General features: G+C 40.6%; 1 pseudogene; it reads left to right on the plus strand.

Annotated features, from left to right (window-relative positions):
- The first annotated feature begins 421 nt into the window (after positions 1-421).
- Positions 422-21,597, plus strand: LOC127054076 (lipase member M-like; annotated as a pseudogene).
- The last annotated feature ends 1,293 nt before the right edge of the window (positions 21,598-22,890 follow it).

Consider the following 22,890-nt stretch of genomic DNA (forward strand, 5'->3'; position numbering starts at 1 on the left):
TTGAGCAGGGGGTAGGACTAGATGACCTCCTGAGGTCCCTTCCAACCCTGATATTCTATGAGTCTGTGATTTTGTTCATCATTTTTACAGTGCAAATATTTGTAAAAAAAAATAATATAAAGTAAGCCCTGTATACTTTGAAGTCTATGTTGTAATTGATTGATATATTTGAAAATATAGAAAACCTCCAAAAATGTTTAATAAATTTCAATTGGTATTTTGTGATTTAACAGTGCAATTAATCGTGATTAAAAAAATTAATCACAATTAATTTTTTGAGTTAATCATGTGAGTTACCTGCGATTAATTGACAGCCCTACTTTTAACTTAACTATATATTCTTTAATCTCTTCATTCTATGTTTTGGCTTGTTTATTTTTATGAATGCGTTCCTACCAAAACTATTGATTGATAAATTATTTTCCACAGGGCCAAGATGTGGCTATTCATTCTGGTGACATATCTGACACAAGCAACTGCAGATTCAGAACTCATAAGAATAGGACATGGGAATCCTGAAGCATTTATGAATATTGTAAGTTTCTTATTGGAGAAAGTTTGGAAATAACGGAATGCGTTCACTGTTATTTATGTTTTTTGTTTATAATTTCTATACTAACAGATTTGTCCTTTAAACAAATCCCTCCCAGGTCTCTAGCAATGACTTTCATAATCCATTTTTCCAGAAGGGTCCAATCTAATCTGTCTTGACTAGAGCAATGGTAATGAGGGGTACTGTCTATTGGGTCTGGTTTCAATTACACTAAACTCATCTGTGGTGTGTGGAGTTTCACCATTGCTCTAAATCTGGTCCAGTGTGATTAAAAATACAGCAAACATAAAGGAGAACATTCTTCCCTTCGGAGCCTTTCTCCCACTGGTATAAGAACTGAATTGGCAGAGAGTAAATAGAGATTTCACTATCAAAGTGACACCACTTGATTATTTGTAATGCTGCTGATTAAAAACAAACTTGATATTGTATAATAGTATTAACTAATCAGGGATGCTTTTATATCATGGAAGTTTGACAAAAAAATTCTTTAAAAGGTGGGTTCTGGGACTCCTTTTTGGATGATCAGTGGGGTGAAAGTGGGCCATGTTGTGTAAAGCCTCTGCTCAATCAAGTAGCATGCAATTGTAAGACTGGTAACTTTTCAGTCATTGCTAGTATTATCATTAAGTTCTGTAACCATTTGCAAACTTTTGTAACTTTTAGTCATTGTTTGCATAGCTTTCTAACTTTTTTTTGCAAACTTTGTAACCTTTTCAGTTACCACTTTTATAACCTCCAAGCTCTGCAATATTCCATCACGCAATCAGCGAAGTGTGAAAACAAGGGAGTGTGTGTGGGCGATAAGGTAGTGTGAACAAAGGAGTGTATATGGGACTGGGAAGAGAGGAATTTCAAGGAGAAAAGAGCCCCGAACCAGGTATGTCTGATGTAATTTGCTGTGAGAAGGCAATCATGGGGTGCTGTAAAGAAAAGAAGAATCTGGTATGCATGAAAGAAACAAGATCTGGGAATGCTTCTCTGTGACAGACCCAGAAGGAAAACTCATTGTTCGTAATAGGAGCTGCCCAGTTCCAATAAAAGGAAGAAAGAACGCTCCCAAGCCCTTCTTCTTCTTGACCTGCTTGTTGGCCCAGATCTGTGACTGCAGGCGGGCACACCAGATCTACTATGCTTCAACTTCTCAGCTTTCTGGTAACTCTCTGCCTGCAGGAGTGTGTGGGTGCATGAGGGTATGAATGTGTTGAACGGGTGCATGCATGAATAAGCTCCATCCCTTTTCTGTTTGTATTAAATGCTGCTATTGGATCAACCAATATAAATGGAACCGTTGGTTGGTTTCAAGTGAAATTGAAGTAACAGGCCAGTACAACATACTGGTAAGAAATGGCCACCGGTACGGGCCTGTACACAGCCAACAAGGCTTTAACATCGCTGCCCCTTTTGCTCCCCCTGTTGGCGGCCCTGCTGGTTGGGTCCTTAGAGCACTGCTGTGGTAGAGCTTTAACGTTGCTTCCCCTTTTGCACCACCCCCCGGACTGCTGAGAGTGGGGGTAAAAGGGGCAGCTGTCTTGGGGCCTGGTGATTTAAAAGGGCCCAGGGCTTGCAGCTGCTACTGCGGCAGCAGCCGAAGACCGAGGTCCTTTAAATTGCCACCAAAGCCCCGGGCAGCACAGGCTGGGAAGTGCTGGCTGTGGGAGGCTGACCACCAGCCCCTCCCCTTCCACCCAAGGCCAACCCCTTCCGGGGGCCCAGAGCTTGGCCCCCATACTGTTAAGACTTTTAAATGACTGATTTATCAGTATGAGCAAGACAGTAAGTGCTAAAACACTCTCTCCTATAAAAAGAATTTTCCTGTTTAAGGATCTAATCTGGCACCCCAATGTATCAGAAATTCACATTCACCTCATCATTGATCATGAGCTAGTACTTTTTCATCTCTTAGTTCATACAAAATGTCTGTCAATCATATATAAAATAACTCATAAAGTGCCTGATCATCTGAGGTGCAGGGCTCGGCTACCTGCAGGATCAGAATCAAAGTTGGTCCCTTTCCCTCCCCGGTCAAGCACAGTTAATTTTACTTTACAAATGTTAGTTGATTATTGCTGGCCTTTGGTTGGATAAATAGAAAGGCTCTGCCTACAAACACCCTTTTGCATTTCCTGGGAGAGAGGAATGTTGTATTGAAGGTGGGGAGTTTCACAGAACTCAACTTCTCACGATTGAGGATGCTAAAGAGTCCAGTTATGAGGCATTCCTGTTTCTTGGCTCCCAACCTGCACCACACCATTCTGCATTTTGGACCTTCTGTAGTCTCAGGACTTAGTACACTAGACGTGTGTAAAAAGAGAGCTGGTTACATTATTTATGAGAAATACATTTTCTAATGAATTCAGAACTCGTTTGCCCTTGTGAATCCCTCACACGGTGTTCCTGATCCTGTATTAATTAGACCAACTATTCACCAAATGGTTTGGATGGATAATTTTTATAAGTAATTAAGTTACATTATTATATTTGAACTATATGGTTTACATGTCAGAATGGATAGCAGACAGCTGCTGCTCGGGGCTGTAGGAAGTGGTAGAGGGAAGGGTTCAGCCTTCCTAGTGCCTCATTTTGCTTATTCCCTTCAGGACAGCTGGGCAATGTGTGTCATACATTGATTCATGTACACTTAGATCTTTTCGGTTTCTTTAAACTGATGCCCAAGGAAGCCTTTACTTTGGTAGGTTTGATAAAAGCTTTCAGGGGTCAGCTGCCTTCTCTGCTTCTTATTGCTAGAGTTACTAAAGACAGCTGTTCTCAGGATTCATCAGAGACCTGACAGTCTAATTTTAATTGCATTGGATTGCAGTATTTGTTGTCTGAAAAAGTGAAACATTGGAACCCAGACTTATTTCCACTCACCAAACTTATTCCCTCTTTTGATTAGACTCGAAAGTTAAATATTTCCTTATTTTCAATTTATAGTTCACATTTCTTATTCTTCCACTAAAAGCTGCTTCCACTAATACACGTCTGAATGTTTATTCTCACTAACACTTCATCTCTGAATTTAATATATGGATAAGTGGTGGCAGAAGACTAACCCTTGCAACATTCAGGCCTTGCTTGACATCTCTTGAACAAATCAGGAAAGAGCAGGAGCTTATGGAAATGAAACCAAAATAACTGATTCGTTGATTTCCTTCATACCTGCATGAGATAATGGATTAAAAGGACGTAAATAAACAAATGTAGGCAAAACCTTTTGTTTTCATTCTGTAGAGTGAGAAGATCCTGTACAGAGGATACCTGAGTGAGGAGTATGAAGTCCTGACAGCCGATGGCTATTACCTTAGCATGAACAGAATTCCTCATGGCAAAGGAAATCCTAGGGACACAGGTATGGCTCCTTTCAGAGAGACTAAGAAGTTCTTGGGTCTTGTTTCAGCCCTGGGAGATGCTGGTGGAAGATCTGCCTAGAAGGTGCCATGGAAGGAAGTGGGTATAGACAGGGCTTTCTGGGAATGTGCTAGTTCTTCTCATCTTGGTGGCAGCCTGCTCTGGCGGGACTCCTAGGGACCCCAGTTACCTATTAAAACAGTTTTTCTAAGTGAAACCCTGCCTTTTCATGCTTAAAGTAAATGCACTAATAGCCAAGCCAGTCCTGTTGGTTCAGGGAGGTTGCATTCTCACCCCCTTCTCCAGTGGAGAATGAATCAGTCCCTTGATGTGATGTAAAACTTTCCTATTCATCATACTGGGAAAATGGTTTATTCCTGAGAAGAAATGCTCACTGAAGAGCTCTTGGTAAGCAGTTGTGATCTCTCCCATATCCTCTGGGAGTTGGAACTTTTCCTTGTGAGAGACAGACAATGGAGAACACAATGATAAAGAAGTCCATGTTTGTTTAAGCTTGATTATGAACTGTAAGTTCTTGTTTCTCAGCAAGTTAAATGCTCTGGGAAACATCATCTATTTCAAGGTAAATCCTCTCAGCAATGGAAATGGCCAAATCTAAGAAGAGGAATTTACTGCAGGAATTTCTCTGTGTCCAGAGCCCAGGACTGAGCCCTAATGATTAGCCCAATGTTGGAGTAATTTTTAAACTTACGATGTAAACCGAGAAGGGTCCAAAATTATTCTGTACACATTGCTGTTGCTGGGATGTACATTCTGGGCATAGCACTACTCATACTTATGTTGTGGAGATCTAGAAAGATTGAAATAAAAATACTGGACAATTCTGGATTGTGTACTCAAATAAGTAAGGCAGTTGTGTACTGTCCAGAAGAGCTATTTTCTATCCCTGGTTACACCACAGACAAATATTACTATGTGATTGCAGGAAAGACAATTAGACCATAATTTTCACATGTGGCAACTGTGTTTTCATTTTCTGGATGCCTAATTTGAGATACCTAGACCTTGATGAATGGAACTAGGATCAGAGAGAAATGTTGATGCTCAGCAACTCTGGCAGTAAGACAGTGTGGCCTGCAGGAATAAGCAGAGCATTGGGAATCAAGAGGTCTCCAGTTGTATTCCTGGATCTGCATTGTGTAAAGTTAAGAAATTACTTTGCTTTCTCAATCCAATTTCTTAGAACTGGGGCGTGGGTGGGGGATCTGATGGATCTGTTTTCTATCAGGAAATACTGATTGAACACAGATGAAACAATCCAAAGGAATGTGTCAGCTTCATTCCAATAAAGTCAAAGCATTTCCTTTTAACTTCCTTAATTTTGATTTTTATAATAAATGTAAATGTTGAAATGTTTTGAACTTATATAAACTAAATATTTGTATTATATATTTTATATGACTGTAACAGGGTGGTCTAGGCCCAGAGGCCCCCTGCTGGAGGCCTCAGAGTCCTTCCACACCAGTCTCAGTAAAAGAGCAGTGGAGCTAAGTCCTCTGAGCAGTCTAGAGAGACTGCAAAGGGCCAATTAGAGGGCTGCAGGCTAGTACAAAAAGTGTTGCAAAGCCAGAGACAGTGATTTCCTTGCTGGAGCTAGACGAGCTCAGCTAGTGCTCCTGGCTGATCAAAGGCACCTGCAGCACCATGAACAGCTCAATGCTGACAGAGACTAGGGGAACGAGAACGTGTTCCTGGCTGGCTGCTGGGCCTAAACTTAGAAGAGCTTTGATGTAATGGTGAAGCATTGGTGAAGGCGGGGCAGTGGGGAAGTAATCTGGGGAATCTAAAGCACTTTCATTATGGGATAGGACAGCACATGGCTGCTATCCTTAAAGTCCCAGGGTTGAGAGCTGGAGTAGTGGGTGAGCCTGTCCTCTCCCGGCCCCACAGGCCATTGGAGAAGTGGTATGCAATTGGACAGGAATATGCTCCCAGAAGCGGAGCTGAACTACTTAGTGGCCCAGCTGGAGAGCTGGGTCCAGAGAGGGAGGAAGCCCTAGGGCTATGGCTTTCAGGGAGGAAGTCCTAGGGGTATGGCTGGATACTAAGGCTGAGATTGCTTAAAGACTGCAGACACACCTGACCAGAAGGGGGCCCTTATGAGAGGTGGGTGCCACACTGTTACAATGACTTTATGCAGTATTTCTGAATATTTCATTTTGTGAGAATTTCCAAATTTTGACTTTTAGTTCATATTTGGAACTCAACCAAATTAAAAACTCAGAATTTCCTGCAGGACAGAAATTCCAAATTATATTTATCCCTGATATTTATCCACCTATCTCACAAGGGTATTGTGAGGATTATTTAACCATGCATTGAATATGTAAATCATTAGTAATATGATTCTAACTACACAGTAAAATCGGTGGGGCAGCCAAAATTAGTGAACACTTTTGAGCACTCTTATCCTCTTTGTGCCTCTGTTCCTCATCTGTAAACTGGAGATAATAGTTATGGGGAGTTGCGAAGATAAATGCTGCAATATCAGGGCCTGATGAAATGCATCCTAGAATACTCAAGGAGTTAATACAGGAGGTATCTGAGCCTCTAGCTATTATCTTTGGAAAGTCATAGGGGACGGGATAGATTCCAGAAGACTGGAAAAGGGCAAATATAGTGCCCATCTATAAAAAGGGACATAAAAACAACCCAGGAAACTACAGACCAGTTAGTTTAACTTCTGTGCCAGGGAAGATAATAGAGCAAGTAATTAAGGAAATCATCTGCAAACACTTGGAAGGTGGTAAGGTGATAGGGAATAGCCAGCATGGATTTGTAAAGAACAAATCGTGTCAAACCAATCTGACAGCTTTCTTTGATAGGATAACGAGCCTTGTGGATAAGGGAGAAGTGGTGGATGTGATATACCTAGACTTTAGTAAGGCATTTGATACAGTCTTGCATGATATCCTTATCGATAAACTAGGCAAATACAATTTAGATGGGGCTACTATAAGGTGGGTGCATAACTGGCTGGATAACCGTACTCAGAGAGTAGTTATTAATGGCTCCCAATCCTGCTGGAAAGGTATAACAAGTGGGGTTCCACAGTGGTCTGTTTTGGGACCGGCTCTGTTCAATATCTTCCTCAACGACTCAAATGTTGGCATAGAAAGTACGCTTATTAAGTTTGCAGACGATACCAAAATGGGAGGGATTGCAATTGCTTTGGAGGCCAGGGTCAAAATTCAAAATGATCTGGACAAATTGAAGAAATGGTCTGTGGTAAACTGGATGAAGTTCAATAAAGATAAATGCAAAGTGCTCCACTTAGGAAGGAACAATCAGTTTCACACATACAGAATGGGAAGAGACTGTCTAGGAAGAAGTATGGCAGAAAGAGATCTAGGGGTCATAGTGGACCACAAGCTAAATATGAGTCAACAGTGTGATACTGTTGCAAAAAAAGCAAACGTGATTCTGGGATGCATTAATAAGTGTGTTGTAAACAAGACACGAGAAGTCATTCTTCCACTCTACTCTGCGCTGGTTAGGCCTCAACGGGACTATTGTGTCCAGTTCTGGTCACTGCATTTCAAGAAAGATGTGGAGAAATTGGAGAGGGTCCAGAGAAGAGCAACAAGAATGATTAAAGGTCTTGAGAACATGACCTATGAAGGAAGGCTGAAAGAACTGGGTTTATTTAGTTTGGAAAAGAGAAGACTGAGAAGGGGACATGATAGCAGTTTTCAGGTATCTAAAAGGGTGTCATCATGAAGAGGGAGAAAACTTGTTCACCTTAGCCTCTAATGATAGAACAAGAAGCAATAGGCTTAAACTGCAGCAAGGGAGATTTAGGTTGGACATTAGGAAAAAGTTCCTAACTGTCAGGGTAGTTAAACACTGGAATAAATTACCTAGGGAGGTTGTGGAATCTCCATCTCTGGAAATATTTAAGAGTAGGTTAAATAAATGTCTATCAGGGATATCTAGACAGTATTTGGTCCTGCCATGAGGGCAGGGGACTGGACTCGATGACCTCTCAAGGTCCCTTCCAGTCCTAGAGTCTATGAATCTATGAATCTACGAATATTTGTGGTACACTTAGAGACTACAGTGGTGAACCCCCTAGAAAAGCCTCTAGAAAATGAGTAAATTCTGAATCATTCTGTACTCAGTGCAAGATTTGGATAGTGTACAGTAAATAAGTCCTAGGGCCACATGTTGAGTGAGGAGAATGGGGAAAAATGAATATTGTCCATCCTGTGCACTGAATGAGGTCCTGTGGGAAAAAAAGTGGTGCATGCGAGAACTACACTATACTATACCTATGCTATACTATAATTAAAACTAGCAAACTACCGCTATCCATTCATTCCACTGCACTGTTTGCTCTAGCTGCTACTTGGTTAGCTCTGGTCAGTCAGCTTCACTTTCTTCTTGAACTCTTTGCAGCTTTTTGCTAGGTACATCTGCTTCATTCTTTTCCTCTTTTCAGGACCTCTCCTCCTGACTGATTTCTGTCTTTTACACTGTCCTGTCAGCTATCTGATCCTTACTTTGCATGCTCACTACCAAGCATTACCTCAGGGGCAGGCAACTTATGGCACGGGTGCCGAAGGCGGCATGCGAGCTGATTTTCAGTGGCACTCACACTGCCCAGGTCCTGGCCACCGGTCTGGGGGGCTCTGCATTTTAATTTAATTTTAAATGAAGCTTTTTAAACATTTAAAAAACCTTATTTACTTTACATACAACAATAGTTTAATTATATATTATAGACTTATAGAATGAGACCTTCTAAAAATGTTAAAAAGTATTACCGGCACACAAAAACTTAAATTAGGGGGAAGAAATGACGATTCGGCACACCACTTCTGAAAGGTTGCCAGCCCCTGCATTACCTCATTCTACACATGCTCACTAGCATTGTTTACCACAGAGATAAGATTACCTCATCTGATCTTACTGTCCATGCTCCAGATCTGGCCTACTTATCTGACCTTTCCCCTATTTTTGAACTGTACATGCTCAGCAGTTTGTGACCCTTTAGCCTACATTCTACTGGGCATGCTTAGCTGAGAAATACCATCTGATCTGCAGCTTCTAATCATTATTCACCACTTTTGTGATTGGTATCTGTCAGTCGTTGTTTACCACCTTCTTGGCCATACATTATTCTACTTGCAGAGGTCATGTGACCCACAACATCCAATTGCATGTGACCTACAGCTTTCAGGGATAAAGTGACTTTTGCTTATTCAAACTGAAGGCTAGGAGGAAAATTATAGTCTGAAGGATTCCTCTGCTATCAGTACCACATTGCAGAAGTTCTGTTTTTATAAAATATTCCATTTTGTTATTTTCCAGGCCCAAAGCTCGCTGTGTTACTGCTGCATGGCCTTCTTTTAGACGGTAGCAACTGGGTTACCAATTTGCCCAATAACAGCCTGGGATTCATACTAGCAGATGCAGGCTATGATGTTTGAACAGGAAACAGCAGAGGGAACACGTGGTCTAGAAAACACCAGAATCTTTCAATTGACCAAGAGGAATTTTGGGATTTCAGGTAGGCTGAACTGGAGAGAAACTACTGAAGCTGACATTTTATATTTTAATTTATTATAAGCAGAGCAGGTAAAAGATGCCTATGGGAACAAGCTTTTCTTTATAAGGATGTGCCAGCAATTTATCACTTTCATGTTTGCCTTTTGACATAAAAGGTTTGCATGTTTGTTTTTCACTTGGGAGTAAATGTTGCTGTTGAGCATTTGAGAAAAAGAGTTCAGATGCTTTGGAAAATGAATACAGTGAAAAACAACACTTTAGCCGTTATAAATTAACTTCTGAAACCTTTTTAACAACTCTAGTACTTCAGAGGGAGGTGTTAGAACTTCATGCTTGGCAAGGTCATAGACCCTAGTTCACAGAGGCATATTTTCACCATCCAGTGAAAAAATGATTTTAGCTAAGTTGGTGTTTAAAAATCATACTTCACACATGCACTAATACATGTATGACAAGTATGTCAATGTGGATCTTATTATTTATTTATGCTAAGTTTGTTAGGCCCAACCAAGATCACAGGCCCCACTGTGCTTGGAGCTGTACAACTAAATAATAAAAAACTCATTTTTCTCTTAATTAACAACCCAGAACAAAATAAACACAAAACAAACATATAAAGAAACAATTCACATCCAAAACTACTTTACTTTTATTAATGGACAGATTTGTGGTTCACTAATTGCTATTAAATGCTGCATAGGATCAAGAATTACAACTCAGTAATGCAAGTAACTTTCTCTTTTTGTGTTGCAGTTTTCATGAAATGGCTATGTATGACCTTCCAGCATTGATAGATTTCATTCTGCAGAAAAATGGACAACAGAACCTGTATTACATTGGGTATTTTCAGGGCTGTACCATAGGTACGTTCAGAAGATGATGATTAAATGTATTTTGTCTTTTTGTCTCTATTTCATAGTTAAGGTTTGATTGGGACTATTATGGCACTGTGAATATTATTCACATACATTTATAACAAGAGATTAGTCAAAATGGGTACATCTCTGCTCTCTACTTCCATTCAGTTGTGCAGAATGAGAGAGCATAATCTTTGGAAGGAGATAGAGGGGAGACCAAAATTTTGAGTAGGGAGATGAGTGGGCAGAAGAGCAGATGGATGGAATTGAGATTATAGATCTCAGAACTGGAACTGGTGGATATACAAATGATAGTCATGTTAAGGCTGTTCTCCTCCTCTTGTTGTTAAATTCTGAGTTTGTTCTTGGGATCCTCATGTTATATCAAACCTTCTTTCCACTATTCTACCTGAAACAGCCTTATAAACAGGGAGGGAACACATTATTAACTGTTTTTTTGTTTTCATTTTATTTAAAAAAAATTGGCAAAGTGGGAGAGAAATCCAAGAGTCCTCCAAAGTGTACACTGTGGAAATTGCTTTTGTCCAGCATATTCTGAGGCAGACATGGAGAAAAGATTCCCTATAGTTAGCAAAGATTGTCGTTAATTTATCAGATACCAGTAGCTCCAGCTAATGGCACAGATCTTAACTTGTGTTTACCCTGAATGATCTTCAATTTTCTTTCTGCATCAGCTCTGATTTTTTTTTATGAACAAAGTATACACTGAGGTTTGAGGTTAACATTTACCTTTATCTAGATTTACCATATTTCATTTTCACAAAAAGAGGACACTGCTGAATGGGAGGAGAGTGAGAGAGGGGGAGTTGGTGGGGATGGTACAGTTGCAGGGTGCTTGACGAGGTACCGGGGGGGGTGAGGGGGGTGCATGTACTGAGAGGGGATTGCTGGAGGGGGTACCTGCAGCCTTGCTCGCAAGGTGGGGTGCAGTGTAGCTTCCTGTCACAGGGCAGCTGGCACAGGCCTGGGACACAGAGCCAGCCCATCATTAAACACTTCCCTGGGGGCCTCTCCCCCTCCCCAGGGCTTGGAGCTATGCCCTGGGTGGGTGCGATCCAGCAGCTGTGGATGCAGGGGAGGGACCACTTGGGGTGTGGAGACTGCTTTTTACAAGCTGCAAGGTCTGCTCTGCAAAAATCCCAGAGATTTCCTCTTATTTGAAAACTCTGCCCAGACAGAGGGTGGAGGATCACAAAGAGGTTATGTCTGGGAAAACCCAGACTAATGGAAATCCTACCTTAATCAAACAGAGTATCTGTACAAATGCAGTTCTGCCTGTTTATACTGGGTTGTTGTTTGTTGTGACTTGTTTCTAAGAGTGCTATAATTAAACTCTTTTGCTTTCTCAGCTTTGATTGCATTTTCAGCCATGCCTCAACTGGCTCAAAATATCAAAATATTTTTTGCCTTGGCTCCTGCAAAGCCCCTTTGACACAACTGTCATTTTTTCCTACTGAAATATTAAGGGTATGTAGAATCCTCCATATTTCATTATTCTCATGAATAAATGTAGTTATATGAAAAAGTTATAAATGGAAATTTAGAATGTGTGGCCTGGATGCACAGAGGAGTGTTATATGTACATTTCCCATGCAGCAATGCAAAACGTTGTGTATGGAAACCAGTTTACCATGTACCAATAGTGTGATAAACGTATTGAAACTAGGGCTAGAGGAAACTGGGTTTTTTTGTGCATGTACATGTGTGTGTGTGTAAACTAAAAAGGTTTTCACCAAATTATTCCACTTGGTTTTTGCATGCCTAAAATTTGATTTTTCTGGAAACATTAAGCCTAAAAGCTTTTCTCTGACAAGCATCCAAAAGCCTGAAAAGCTGCAATTTAGCACAAAGAGTCAGTCATGAGGAGTAGCATGTTCTTTTAAGGACTGTAAAGTTTGAGGAAAGAAGGAAGAGATACTCCCCCCAAAAATAAGTGTTGACAGTCAGCAATTCCTGAGCTCTCCTTAGAATTTATACAGCAACGTGCAAATATTTTTTCAGAAGTTTGATCCTCACTTTAAAGATTTAAAGAAATAAATTTTGGCTCTCAGATCCGACAGCTCTTTACTTATGTGAGTAGTCTGACTTCAATGAATAGTTCATAGGTGAGACCCCAAATGACTTATTGAGTCTAAACAGAGAGCTCTCATCTAGGCCAGGATTAAAAGGTGTGATGTTAGATGAAATTATCTAGATGAATTTAATTAATACCATCTAAAATTGTAGCCAAGACAAAGACATTGTAGTACAGCTGGTTGAAAAAAAAATCTATTATCTTTTCCCATTTGGAAATAGTTTACATTGAAATAAAAATATTCTACAAGGAAAGATCATTTTGGATAAGTTTTCTGTTATGAAAATCAAAATAAAATACTTCATTTCAGGTCCATAATCTCTGCCTCCATCTGAGCCACTCATGTCCCTTCTGAGAGTTGTACTTCTGGGTCCTCCATGTCTTTATCATCATCAGTGAGCAAGATGATGCTTGGTGTTCTTTTCCCTGGGCCTGAGCCACTGTGATGCCTCATCAGATTCCTTGGATTCCATTGGCTTCTATGAGTTCACCTATGGTCTCTCTTTCCAAGGGTTGCATGTGTTTTGTGAAGGAAAAGTAGGAGAAAATGAAGAGATTGTCACAGCTCAGCCAAGAATGGTGATCCCTTTCCTTGGGTGAACAAAGGAGGAGAGGCTGTGACATTTTACTACTACTGGAGTGCATCTGTCATTCACTAATTGTAGGGCAAGGATTCTTGGCCCTGCAAAAGTCGTGAACATTCCAGCAAATTTAACTCTTTACCTCAGTCTTTCTGAGACACTTACCTACACATAAGGTGTAATAAAAGAACAATAATAAAAATGCATTTAAGAGTCGTGGTGAACAACATCTTTATATTTTCTCAGATTGTATTCGGCAAGAAAGAATTCTGTCTGTTAAGTGCAAGACTGAAATCACTTACTATCAAGGTGTGCGGAACTGCACTAATAGATTGACTTTGCAGTCAGGCTCTTTTTTCAATTTTCAGTGCATTTAATGAGAAAAACTTAAATGTGGTACGTATAGTAACAATGCTAATTAATTGATTGGCATAAGCCAGTTTCTGAGTTTCACAGTGTTTGTGCAACATACCACCATCATCATCATAAACAACAATGCATATATTAACGCCCCAAACCCTCAGTCGGGATTGTAGTCCCACAGTGTTGGGTGCTGTAGAAACAGTCCCTGCAATAAGATAACTAGGTCTTTAGGCTGTTGTAGAATTTGAAGAATTTCTTCTTTGTCACAGTGAGCATCCTATAGAAGGTGAATTTTCTGGGCAGTGCACAACAGAGTCTAGAACTAACTGTGGCCTTTAAATTTGGCTCATCTGTTTCCTATCCTTGCTTCTAAAGCACATTTTTTTAACTCCAACTCATAAATATTTCATTTTTATCTTTCTGCAAATATTTGAAAAGTCAGTGCTCATCCCTTTCTTGGAGGCGCTATTGTTATGTCAATGAGAAGAATTTTGAAGACACTTGGTTTGCAAAATAATTTGGAAGGCTAGGATTGATAGTTGTGCTGGTTTAAATTCACATGAGTTTGTGTGGAAGTTTTGTTTATTACTATGAATCATGCTTATTATGATAGTTTCTAGGACCAGCCAGGTTCAGGCCCCACTGTCCTATTTACTGAACAGAGGGCAGTAGGCCCTCTCTGCCTGGAAGACCTCTAAATAGACAAGGAAATTGACAATCTAAATAGACAAGAAAACACAATAGGGAGAGCAAAAGGATAGAACACACAAGCAGAGACAACAAAGTCCTGGCATCGATTGTCATGTTAGTTCAGGGAGTTTTTAATTACGATTTCTTCAGGAAGGCATTAGCTAAATGGAAAGAAAAGAAAAGCAGAGCAATGAGGGGGACAGAACAGGTGAGAAGCCAGTTTGTATCTGCTTGAGTGGAGGCCATGCAGTGTGACCAAGTGTAATGTAATTTCCTCCAGAAATGTTCTCTGGCTCACTCAGAGCTTGACTTAGGTATGTGCCAAACCCAGTGAATTCCCAATATTCTAATTGTGTTATGACATTCCCATTACAAAATTTGGGCTTAGCTCCTGCTACATTTGCCTTCTGTAGAGCTAAATTAATGCAGTTGATTAAAATCTAATTTCCAGGCATTAGTTTCTGGAGTTGAGATGAGCCCCAACTGTTCTGTCAGGCTTTTCTTACAGTGGGAAGGGGAAGGGGATGGAAACAGGGCTGTGTTTGGAGTGGATATGGTTTTTAGATTTTCACATTTTTCCCTGTGTTTCTTGTAAAGTTTATTTGATGTACTGTGGAAACCATCTCTATTTTAAATTATGTCTTTGGCCTAGAGCATGGATAGGTCTAACTGAGTAGAATGTTAACTTTAAGTAGAATTTTGTCCATATTTACTTCACTTAGAAAATGAGTACTGTGTAACAATATTTTTTTCTTGCAGAGCCGGGCAGATGTATATGCAACAAGCTTTCCAGACTATGCATCTGTAAAATATGTAATCCACTGGGGCCAGGTAGAGTTTCTGATATATTTATAGAACTGCTTAACCATGTCTGCTTTTAAAATAAATATACTGCACTAATGGATGATGTTTCAGAATTTGGCTTTATTCTTCCTTTTACACTTTAGTTCAAAATTTGTTTAAGAGAAAATTACCATTTATCAATGAAATACTCATCTCCCTTTACTACCAGAGAGTAAGGTTTTGTATTACTTTTAACCGGGTCATTCAAACCTGCTCAATAATCAGGTGTTATCTGATTGTTTTATTTTTAGTTTAGTTAATACATTTCTAGGTAAATAGAAGAATTCTGTTGAACCAAAGAAAATGAAACAATTCTCTATATGTGGCAGGGTGAACTAGGTCTGGACATCCCCTGTTGGAGGCCTTGTGGCCCTGAATCACTCTGTTCCAGAACAGAGTAGGAGAAATCCTCCAGGCACCGTAGAGTGGCTGCAGAAGAGCAACCAATCAGAGGGGCTGCTGAAGTGACCAATAAGGGGCCAGAAGGGCCAGATAAAAGGCAAGAAACAGAGCAGAGCCTTCAGTTGCTGGGTGGAGCTTTATGAGGGAGGACCAGGCAGCTAGACTGACTGACTGACTGGCTAGATGAGCAGCAAGCCATGGACAGCTCACTGCAGATTGCTCACCAGGCAGAACTGAACCCAGGGAAAACTGCCAAAGACCGGGTGCCTGGCTGGCTGGCTAGAATAGCAGCAGGACCATGAAAAGGTCAGTGTGGGCTGGCTGAGCCTGGGGGACTGAGCACAGAACCTGACAAGACCTGAGGAGGGTACTGAGATGGGCCTTGGTCTGGGTTGCAGACTGAGTCCAGGGAGGGCTGCTGAAAAGGATACGAGTTGAGGGTACTGAGATGGGCCGTGGCTGGGTGACTGAAGAAGGCAGTGCCTCAGGGAAGAAGCCTAAGAGCTACAGAGCAGTGATAAGATCTCAGGACTGTATAACCTGGAAGGTGGGGGTGTCTCAGCTGGAGGGCTGAGCTGCTGAAGACCAGCTGAGAGAACCAGTGGCTGGAGGGGAGCAGGGATGTGCTTGCGAGAAGCAGGGGCCACCTTGATGTAAGACGTAAAAAGAAAAGCAGGCTCACACCCATCCAACCATGAGAGGTGGGTGCCACTCCAAAAAAAGACTGATTGCAGGTATATTGGCCAGGGAAAAGAGGGTGCTCATGAGAGGTGGGTGCTGATCGCCTTATATCACACGAGCAGAAAGTTTCTACAATGTAATAAATATCCCCATTTTGGTATATGTTGTCAATGAAGGAGAAGGAAGGATGGAGGAAAAATGAACTAAGGCTATACTAAAAAATTTTAAAACCTCACAGTGAGCTGAGCAGACAATTTTTCCTGGCCTCTGTGACTCAGAACTGGATCCTAAGGTAAATAGGTGTTGCAAATGCTCAATTCCTCCCTGGATCAATGTTTTAATACACTCAAAAATGAGTGCTAATATGATGAATGATTTTTTAGTTAACTGTGCTGGATGGGTAGTTAAAAGTGAGAGACAGGAAAGCTGGGTTCTCCACAGAATTTCTGTCTAATTTTAGGCAAGTCACATACAATCTGATCTTGCAAGGCACTTCTGCAGGGGAAGTTGTGGACTGAGCACTGCAATATATTGGACCTTTAAGATACTGTATTACATGGCACACTTTCCAGGTTTTCATTTTTCTGACAAAGATACATATTATCCCCAATGGGAGTTTCTATAAATGTCTTCAGATAACAATCTTTAGTCCTCTATGTATGTTTTACGAAGGAATTCCTGATCTGTGTCAACATCATCCAGATGTTATTGACATTTATTTGAAGAGGATGAAAGGTGAATAATTTGTGAGGAAAGATTTTTCTTCAATTCTGTGAACATATTCTTGAAAAGTGTGGCAAAATAAGTGCCCTCTTCTGCTAGATAATCACATAAATCCCGTGGCACTAAGTCCAACTGCCCGATTTCCCCACCCCCTCAAGTTCATAATTGTCAGGACAGCCCCATGGAATTTACCTAAGGGACTGGAAGCCCAGATAATTACAGGTGAAATCTTTGCAACTGAGGCAAGACCACATTGAGTGAGTTCTTCAAAGAAGCTCACGAAAAGGTCCCAGTCCAGCAAAGCATTAAGTCCTATTGATTTCAAAGGGACTATTTATATAATTAAAGATTAGTATTGGTTTATGAACTTTTTTTTAAACTGGATTGGAGCTCAAAACTATACCTCAGCAAAGTTTAAGAGGGGATTTGTCCCACCAAGTAGAGGAATTTCTGTATATACGCAGTACCCGAGCTGAACGGAGTCCCTGCCCCCATTCACTTCACCCTGATACCTGAAGACCTTGCCTGTCCATCCTGGCCCCATGTGAATAGGGAACATTGAGCCCAGGAGTTCTTGGGTGTTTATCTCAGTCTCTCCATGTGCAATTCTAGGTAGGGACAAGCGTGCTTCTACTTCAGAATAGGCCTAACTCGTTACCCTTTATAACCCAAGATCACGGCAATGCACTTAAAGATATATAAATATCCAAAAAAACTTTTCTTTGGGGATTAAAGAACACTTCTCAGCATAAGCGATGTGAAGAAGTGCAAGAGCAAGGTTCAATCCAGCAGTTTCTAAAGTGCAATAAATTTAACAGTTACAAATTACAAGTGCAGTGTCTTCTTCCTAGACCTGGATGTGCTGCTGGTGTGGCACTGACTTGGGATGTGTTTGATGCAACAACATTCTTAGGCCTATTCTGGTTCCCAGGGATGTCAGTGGGAAAATTCAGACTGATTACGATTGTGTTACTTAAGAGGAGGGGAGTCCTGCTAAATGGGGACCCTGATTCCAGTAGGGAAGTTCTCCTTTTCTGTCATAACCATCATGGTCACTAATATTCTGGGATACCAGTAACTCTGTGATTTTAGATTCTTAGAAAAGAAATATTCCGCACTAATGGGAGAAGCACAGGACAGAAGCATTGAGCCAATGGAGAAGTGGACTACAGAGCAGAATAATGATATTGTGCTTTACTAGTATTCATTTTAGCCATTGGCGATACATCACTTTCAACCCCCTGGGTAACTAGCTAGAGTAGATTAGTTAGTCTAAAAATGGGTAATTAAAGGTATTATTTACGTATAGAAGATAATTAAATTAGTGCTTCTAATTGTATAAAGATCTCTTTAGATTCAGCATATCACTTTTTTCCTCATCTTGCCCATCACCAACTGTCTGTCTTCTTTTCTTTTCAGTTCGAATGATTTTCTTTTTTTCTCAGTCTATGATAGAAATCCGTAAATTTTGCATACGATGGGAACATTGGGAAACTGTGGAGTCTAAGCAGTTCCTTCCTTTAGAGTGTATTCATTTTTAAAAAAAATCTTTGTATCCTATTATGAGTCTTCAGTATATAATTTTAAATGAAAAAATTCCCTAAGAGTAAACGGAGAGAATGATTTTAAAGAATGTTATGCAATCAGCTGTTCTTTTATGTTGCACAGCTATGTATTCTTGTTTATAGAAACTCTGAACTTTTCATCTTAGTGTTATTCTTTAGTTTGGGCATTTTATGACACTTTAAAGCAGAAAAATGAATTCAGTTGTATTTTATGGCCTTGTTTTTCTTTTTTAGGTAGCTAAATCTGGAGAATTTAAGTATTTTGACTATGGCTATAAGAACAAAGATAAATACAATCAGGTAGGGAAAAGTGATTTTTCTTTTTAATTTTGAAATCTAAGAAGAATGAGGAGAGAACTAAAGCCGGGATACATACCTGCAGGGATCAAGGTGGCACGGTTGGTTTGTGCATTAGCTTTTTCATCTCTGGAGACCTAGGTTCCAATCTAATTATTGCTCAGAGCTGTCATACCTGAGACCCTAAATTACCTCTTTTCTTGGAACAGGTGGTATAGGCTACACAACTGAGAGGCTACTTGACTCATAGACTCATAGACTTTAGGGTCAGAAGGGACCAATGTGATCATCTAGTCTGCCCTCCTGCACAAAACAGGCCACAGAACCCTACCCATCCACTTCTATAACAAACCCCTAACCTATGGTCCGAGTTATTGAAGTCTTCAAATTGTGGTTTGAAGACCTCAAGCTGCAGAGAATCCACCAGCAAGTGACCTATGCCCCATGCTGCAGAGGAAGGTGAAAAACCTCCAGGGCCTCTGCCAATCTGCCCTGGAGGAAAATTCCTCCCCGACCCCAAATATGGTGATCAGCTAAACCCTGAGCATGTGGGCAAGACTCACCAGCCAGCACTCAGGAAAGAATTCTCTGCAGTAACTCAGATCCCATCCCATCCCACATCCCATCACCGACCACTGGGCATACTTATCTGCTGGTAATCAAAGATCAATTGCCAAAATTAAGCTATCCCATCATACCATCCCTTCCATAAACTTATCAAGCTTAGTCTTAAAGCCAGATATGTCTTTTGCCCCCACTACTCCCCTTGGAAGGCTGTTCCAGAACTTCACTCCTCTAATGGTTAGAAACCTTCGTCTAATTTCAAGTCTAAACTTCCTAGTGTCCAGTTTATATCCATTTGTTCTTGTGTCTACATTGGTACTAAGCTTAAATAATTCCTCTCCCTCCCTAATATTAATCCCTCTGATATATTTATAAAGAACAAGCCAAGCTCTTTGAGTCTCCTTTCATATGACAAGTTTTTCATTCCTCGGATCATCCTAGTAGCCCGTCTCTGAACCTGTTCCAGTTTGAATTCATCCTTCTTAAACATGGGAGACCAGAACTGCACACAATATTCCAGGTGAGGTCTCACCAGCGCCTTATATAAGGAGGTGTTAGTACCGTTCTCTTTGCTGGAAATACCTTGCCTGATGCATCCTGAAACCGCATTAGCTTTTTTAACGGCCATATCACATTGGTGGCTCATAGTCATCCTGTGATCAACCAATACTCCAAGGTCCTTCTCCTCCTCTGTTGCTTCCAACTGATGTGTCCCCAATGTATATCTAAAATTCTTATTATTAATCCCTAAGTGCATGACCTTGCACTTTTCACCGTTAAATTTCATCCTATTACTATTACTCCAGTTTACAAGGTCATCCAGATCTTCCTGTATGATATCCCGGTCCTCCTCCGGTCCTCCTCCGCGTTAGCAATACCCCCCAGCTTCGTGTTATCCGCAAACTTTATTAGCACATTCCCGCTTTTTGTGCCAAGATCAGTAATAAAAACGTTAAATAAGATTGGTCCCAAAACCGATCCTTGAGGAACTCCACTAGTAACCTCCTTCCAGCCTGACAGTTCACCCTTCAGCACGACCCGTTGTAGTCTCCCCTTTAACCAGTTCCTTATCCACCTTTCAATTTTCATATTGATCCCCATCTTCTCCAATTTGACTAGTAATTCCCTATGTGGAACTGTGTCAAATGCCTTACTGAAATCGAGGTAAATTAGGTCTACTGCATTTCCTTTGTCTAAATCTGTCACCTTCTCAAAGAAGGAGATCAGGTTGGTTTGGCACAATCTACCTTTAGTAAAACCATGTTATAATTTGTCCCAATTACTTCATCTTGACCAAAACACAAGGGTTGGTTCAAGGAACAACTGTGTGTGAGCCAGTAAGAAATAATGACCACAATAGAATTAAGTTTAACACCCTGGGGAAAAGAATTTTAGCAAAACCAAGCCCTGTGACACTAAGCTTTAGAAAGGGGGATTTCAAAAATGAGGAAGGTTGTTCCTCAGAACCTAGAATCAATCAGAAGTAAGGAAATAAAATCTTACCTGGAGGTTATTTAGGCACTTCGTAACAGAGTCACTGGGGATCTGCATATGCCTACAGAGAAAAGGAAGCTGGAAGACACAGAAGGAAAGGTGACCTTGCATTAAAGCATGGGAGTGGCCATTAGGAGATCTGGCTTCAACTCCCATCTCTGTCACAGACGTTCTTTGTGACCCTGGGGAAGTCATCTAATTTGCTTGTGCCTTGGTTTCCTTTTTTCCCAACTGGGCATAATCACAATCCCTCTTTCTATTCCTTTTTGTAATTTTGCTCAGGTCTGTTCGGATTGAAGTCAGTGGGGGATCTTGGGTGCTGGACACTTTCCAAAATCAGGCCACTTACACAGACGCCTCAATCAGAATTTTGGAGCCTCTTGTTTTTGGCCCAGAGTCTCAATGGGAGTTAAAGATCAGATGCGAACATCCCCAGTTATCTTAGGGAAGATTAAATAACTGGATGGGACCTAAACTTTCTCACTTCAGGGCACTGGCCAAACTTTCACCATTGGAGGTTAGGGCAAAACTTCTAGTGTGAGCAGGTTTTCATAGATGTCCAATGCATGGCTTCTTGCATCTTCCTCACAAGTATTTGTCACAGGCCACTGTCAGAGACAGGATACTGGACTGGAAAGACCGCTGGTCTGGATCACTATGGCAACTCCTATGTTTATACACAAGTATCAGTTGGCAAACACATTTGGATAAAAAGTTGCTGAGGCTTCCGACCTTCATTTATATGATTTTAAATTGCCTTCTTCCTGCACAGACCACCCTTCCATTTTATAAGATAGAAGATATGACCGTGCCAACTGCATTATGGAATGGTGGACGTGACTCAGCTACGAGCCCACAGGACACTGTGGACTTACTCTCTCAAATTACCAGTTTAATCTTCTATAAATATTTTCCTGACTGGACCCATTCTGATTTCACCTGGGGTCTTGATGCAACCCAGCGTCTGTATACTGAAATCCTTGAATTGATGGGGAAGCATCCATAAAGCTATAGAGCACTTACGGATTTGGTGTAATTATGACACCTGTTTGTTGAGTCACATAGGTGGCAGACATGCCAAACCCACAAGAAAAACGCAGAAATTGGGCTTGGGTTTTACTTACTTGGCTTGCAACTTGTTGCTTGTTTGGCTTGTAGCTTGTTGTAACTTGTTACTACTTTTTTTTTTTTTGGATTGGCTCCTGGCAAGCGGGGGAGGAAGGGGTGGCAAGCAGCAGCAATGGGGGGAGAGAGTCAGGGGTGCACAGTGGACCCACCACAGTCCCAGACTGCACACCCTGGGGGGATCTTAGTGTTGTGGCTGAGTGTTGGGGTTCTTAGGGATTGGCTTATTTTGGCCTTGTTTTGAAATGGGATTAGCTTGAAAGTTGGGGTGCTTATTTACCCCATGAAAGTTGGCAACTGTGATAGGTGGGTGTGTGCACTACTTCACTTGTCTTAATAAAAATTGCTTCTTGTGACTGGCTTGATTTTTTTTTTCCATTTTTTGTGTTTGCATTAATTTTTCCATCCCACTGGAGATCTGTTTAAGTAATTCACCAAATAATGTAAAGGTATTACATCATGTTAAATTTTTAAATGATTATTTCTGTGCAGTTTTTTAAAATAGAAGACCTGACAATGAAAAGCAAGAGGCAGAAATGTCACTTCAATTCTTGGACCAGCAGCCTACAGATTGCTATACAAAGAAAAAAAGGGAAGTGCCTTTCCTGGTACTTTCTGCTAAACTACTTTGTCTGTAAACTGGGAGTGGAGGAACTGACAATCAAAATGGTTTTTTAACTAAGATTTGATTTAATAGAAATTAAACCAAAAAGGTGAGTGCATATGGGTGGGTTGATGGGGTTGTTTTGTTGTTGTTTTTTAAGTTAAGTGTTGCCCAGGTCCTAAAATACAGAAAAATGTAAAACAAAATTTGAAGTGCTAAACTTGTATTTTACATTTAAACAATCGATCTTAAACTCTGAAGCCAAATATAAGTAATTAATGTCAATTGGCTTTATTATTTAGTAATTAAAACTACATTATTGAGATAAATGCCCCTCAGGCATCTGTAGAGTCCAGCATCTTTTTGAACAAGGCTGTGCATAATGTAATGTCAAAATTGAATTAGTAATAAAAATAGGGCAAAACAAAATTCTGCTCCCCACCTTTCCAACCTGCAAAGTATGATGGAAGTGGGGATGAGAAGCAGGAAGGGGAAAAAAATAAAAGGGAAAAGAAAAAGTAAAGTAAAATATTTAGCGTATGCATAAGAACGGGTCAGACCAAAGGTCCA

The sequence above is a fragment of the Gopherus flavomarginatus genome, chromosome 6 (genome assembly GCF_025201925.1).
Source record: "Gopherus flavomarginatus isolate rGopFla2 chromosome 6, rGopFla2.mat.asm, whole genome shotgun sequence".
In the NCBI taxonomy this organism is placed as follows: Eukaryota; Metazoa; Chordata; order Testudines; family Testudinidae; genus Gopherus; species Gopherus flavomarginatus.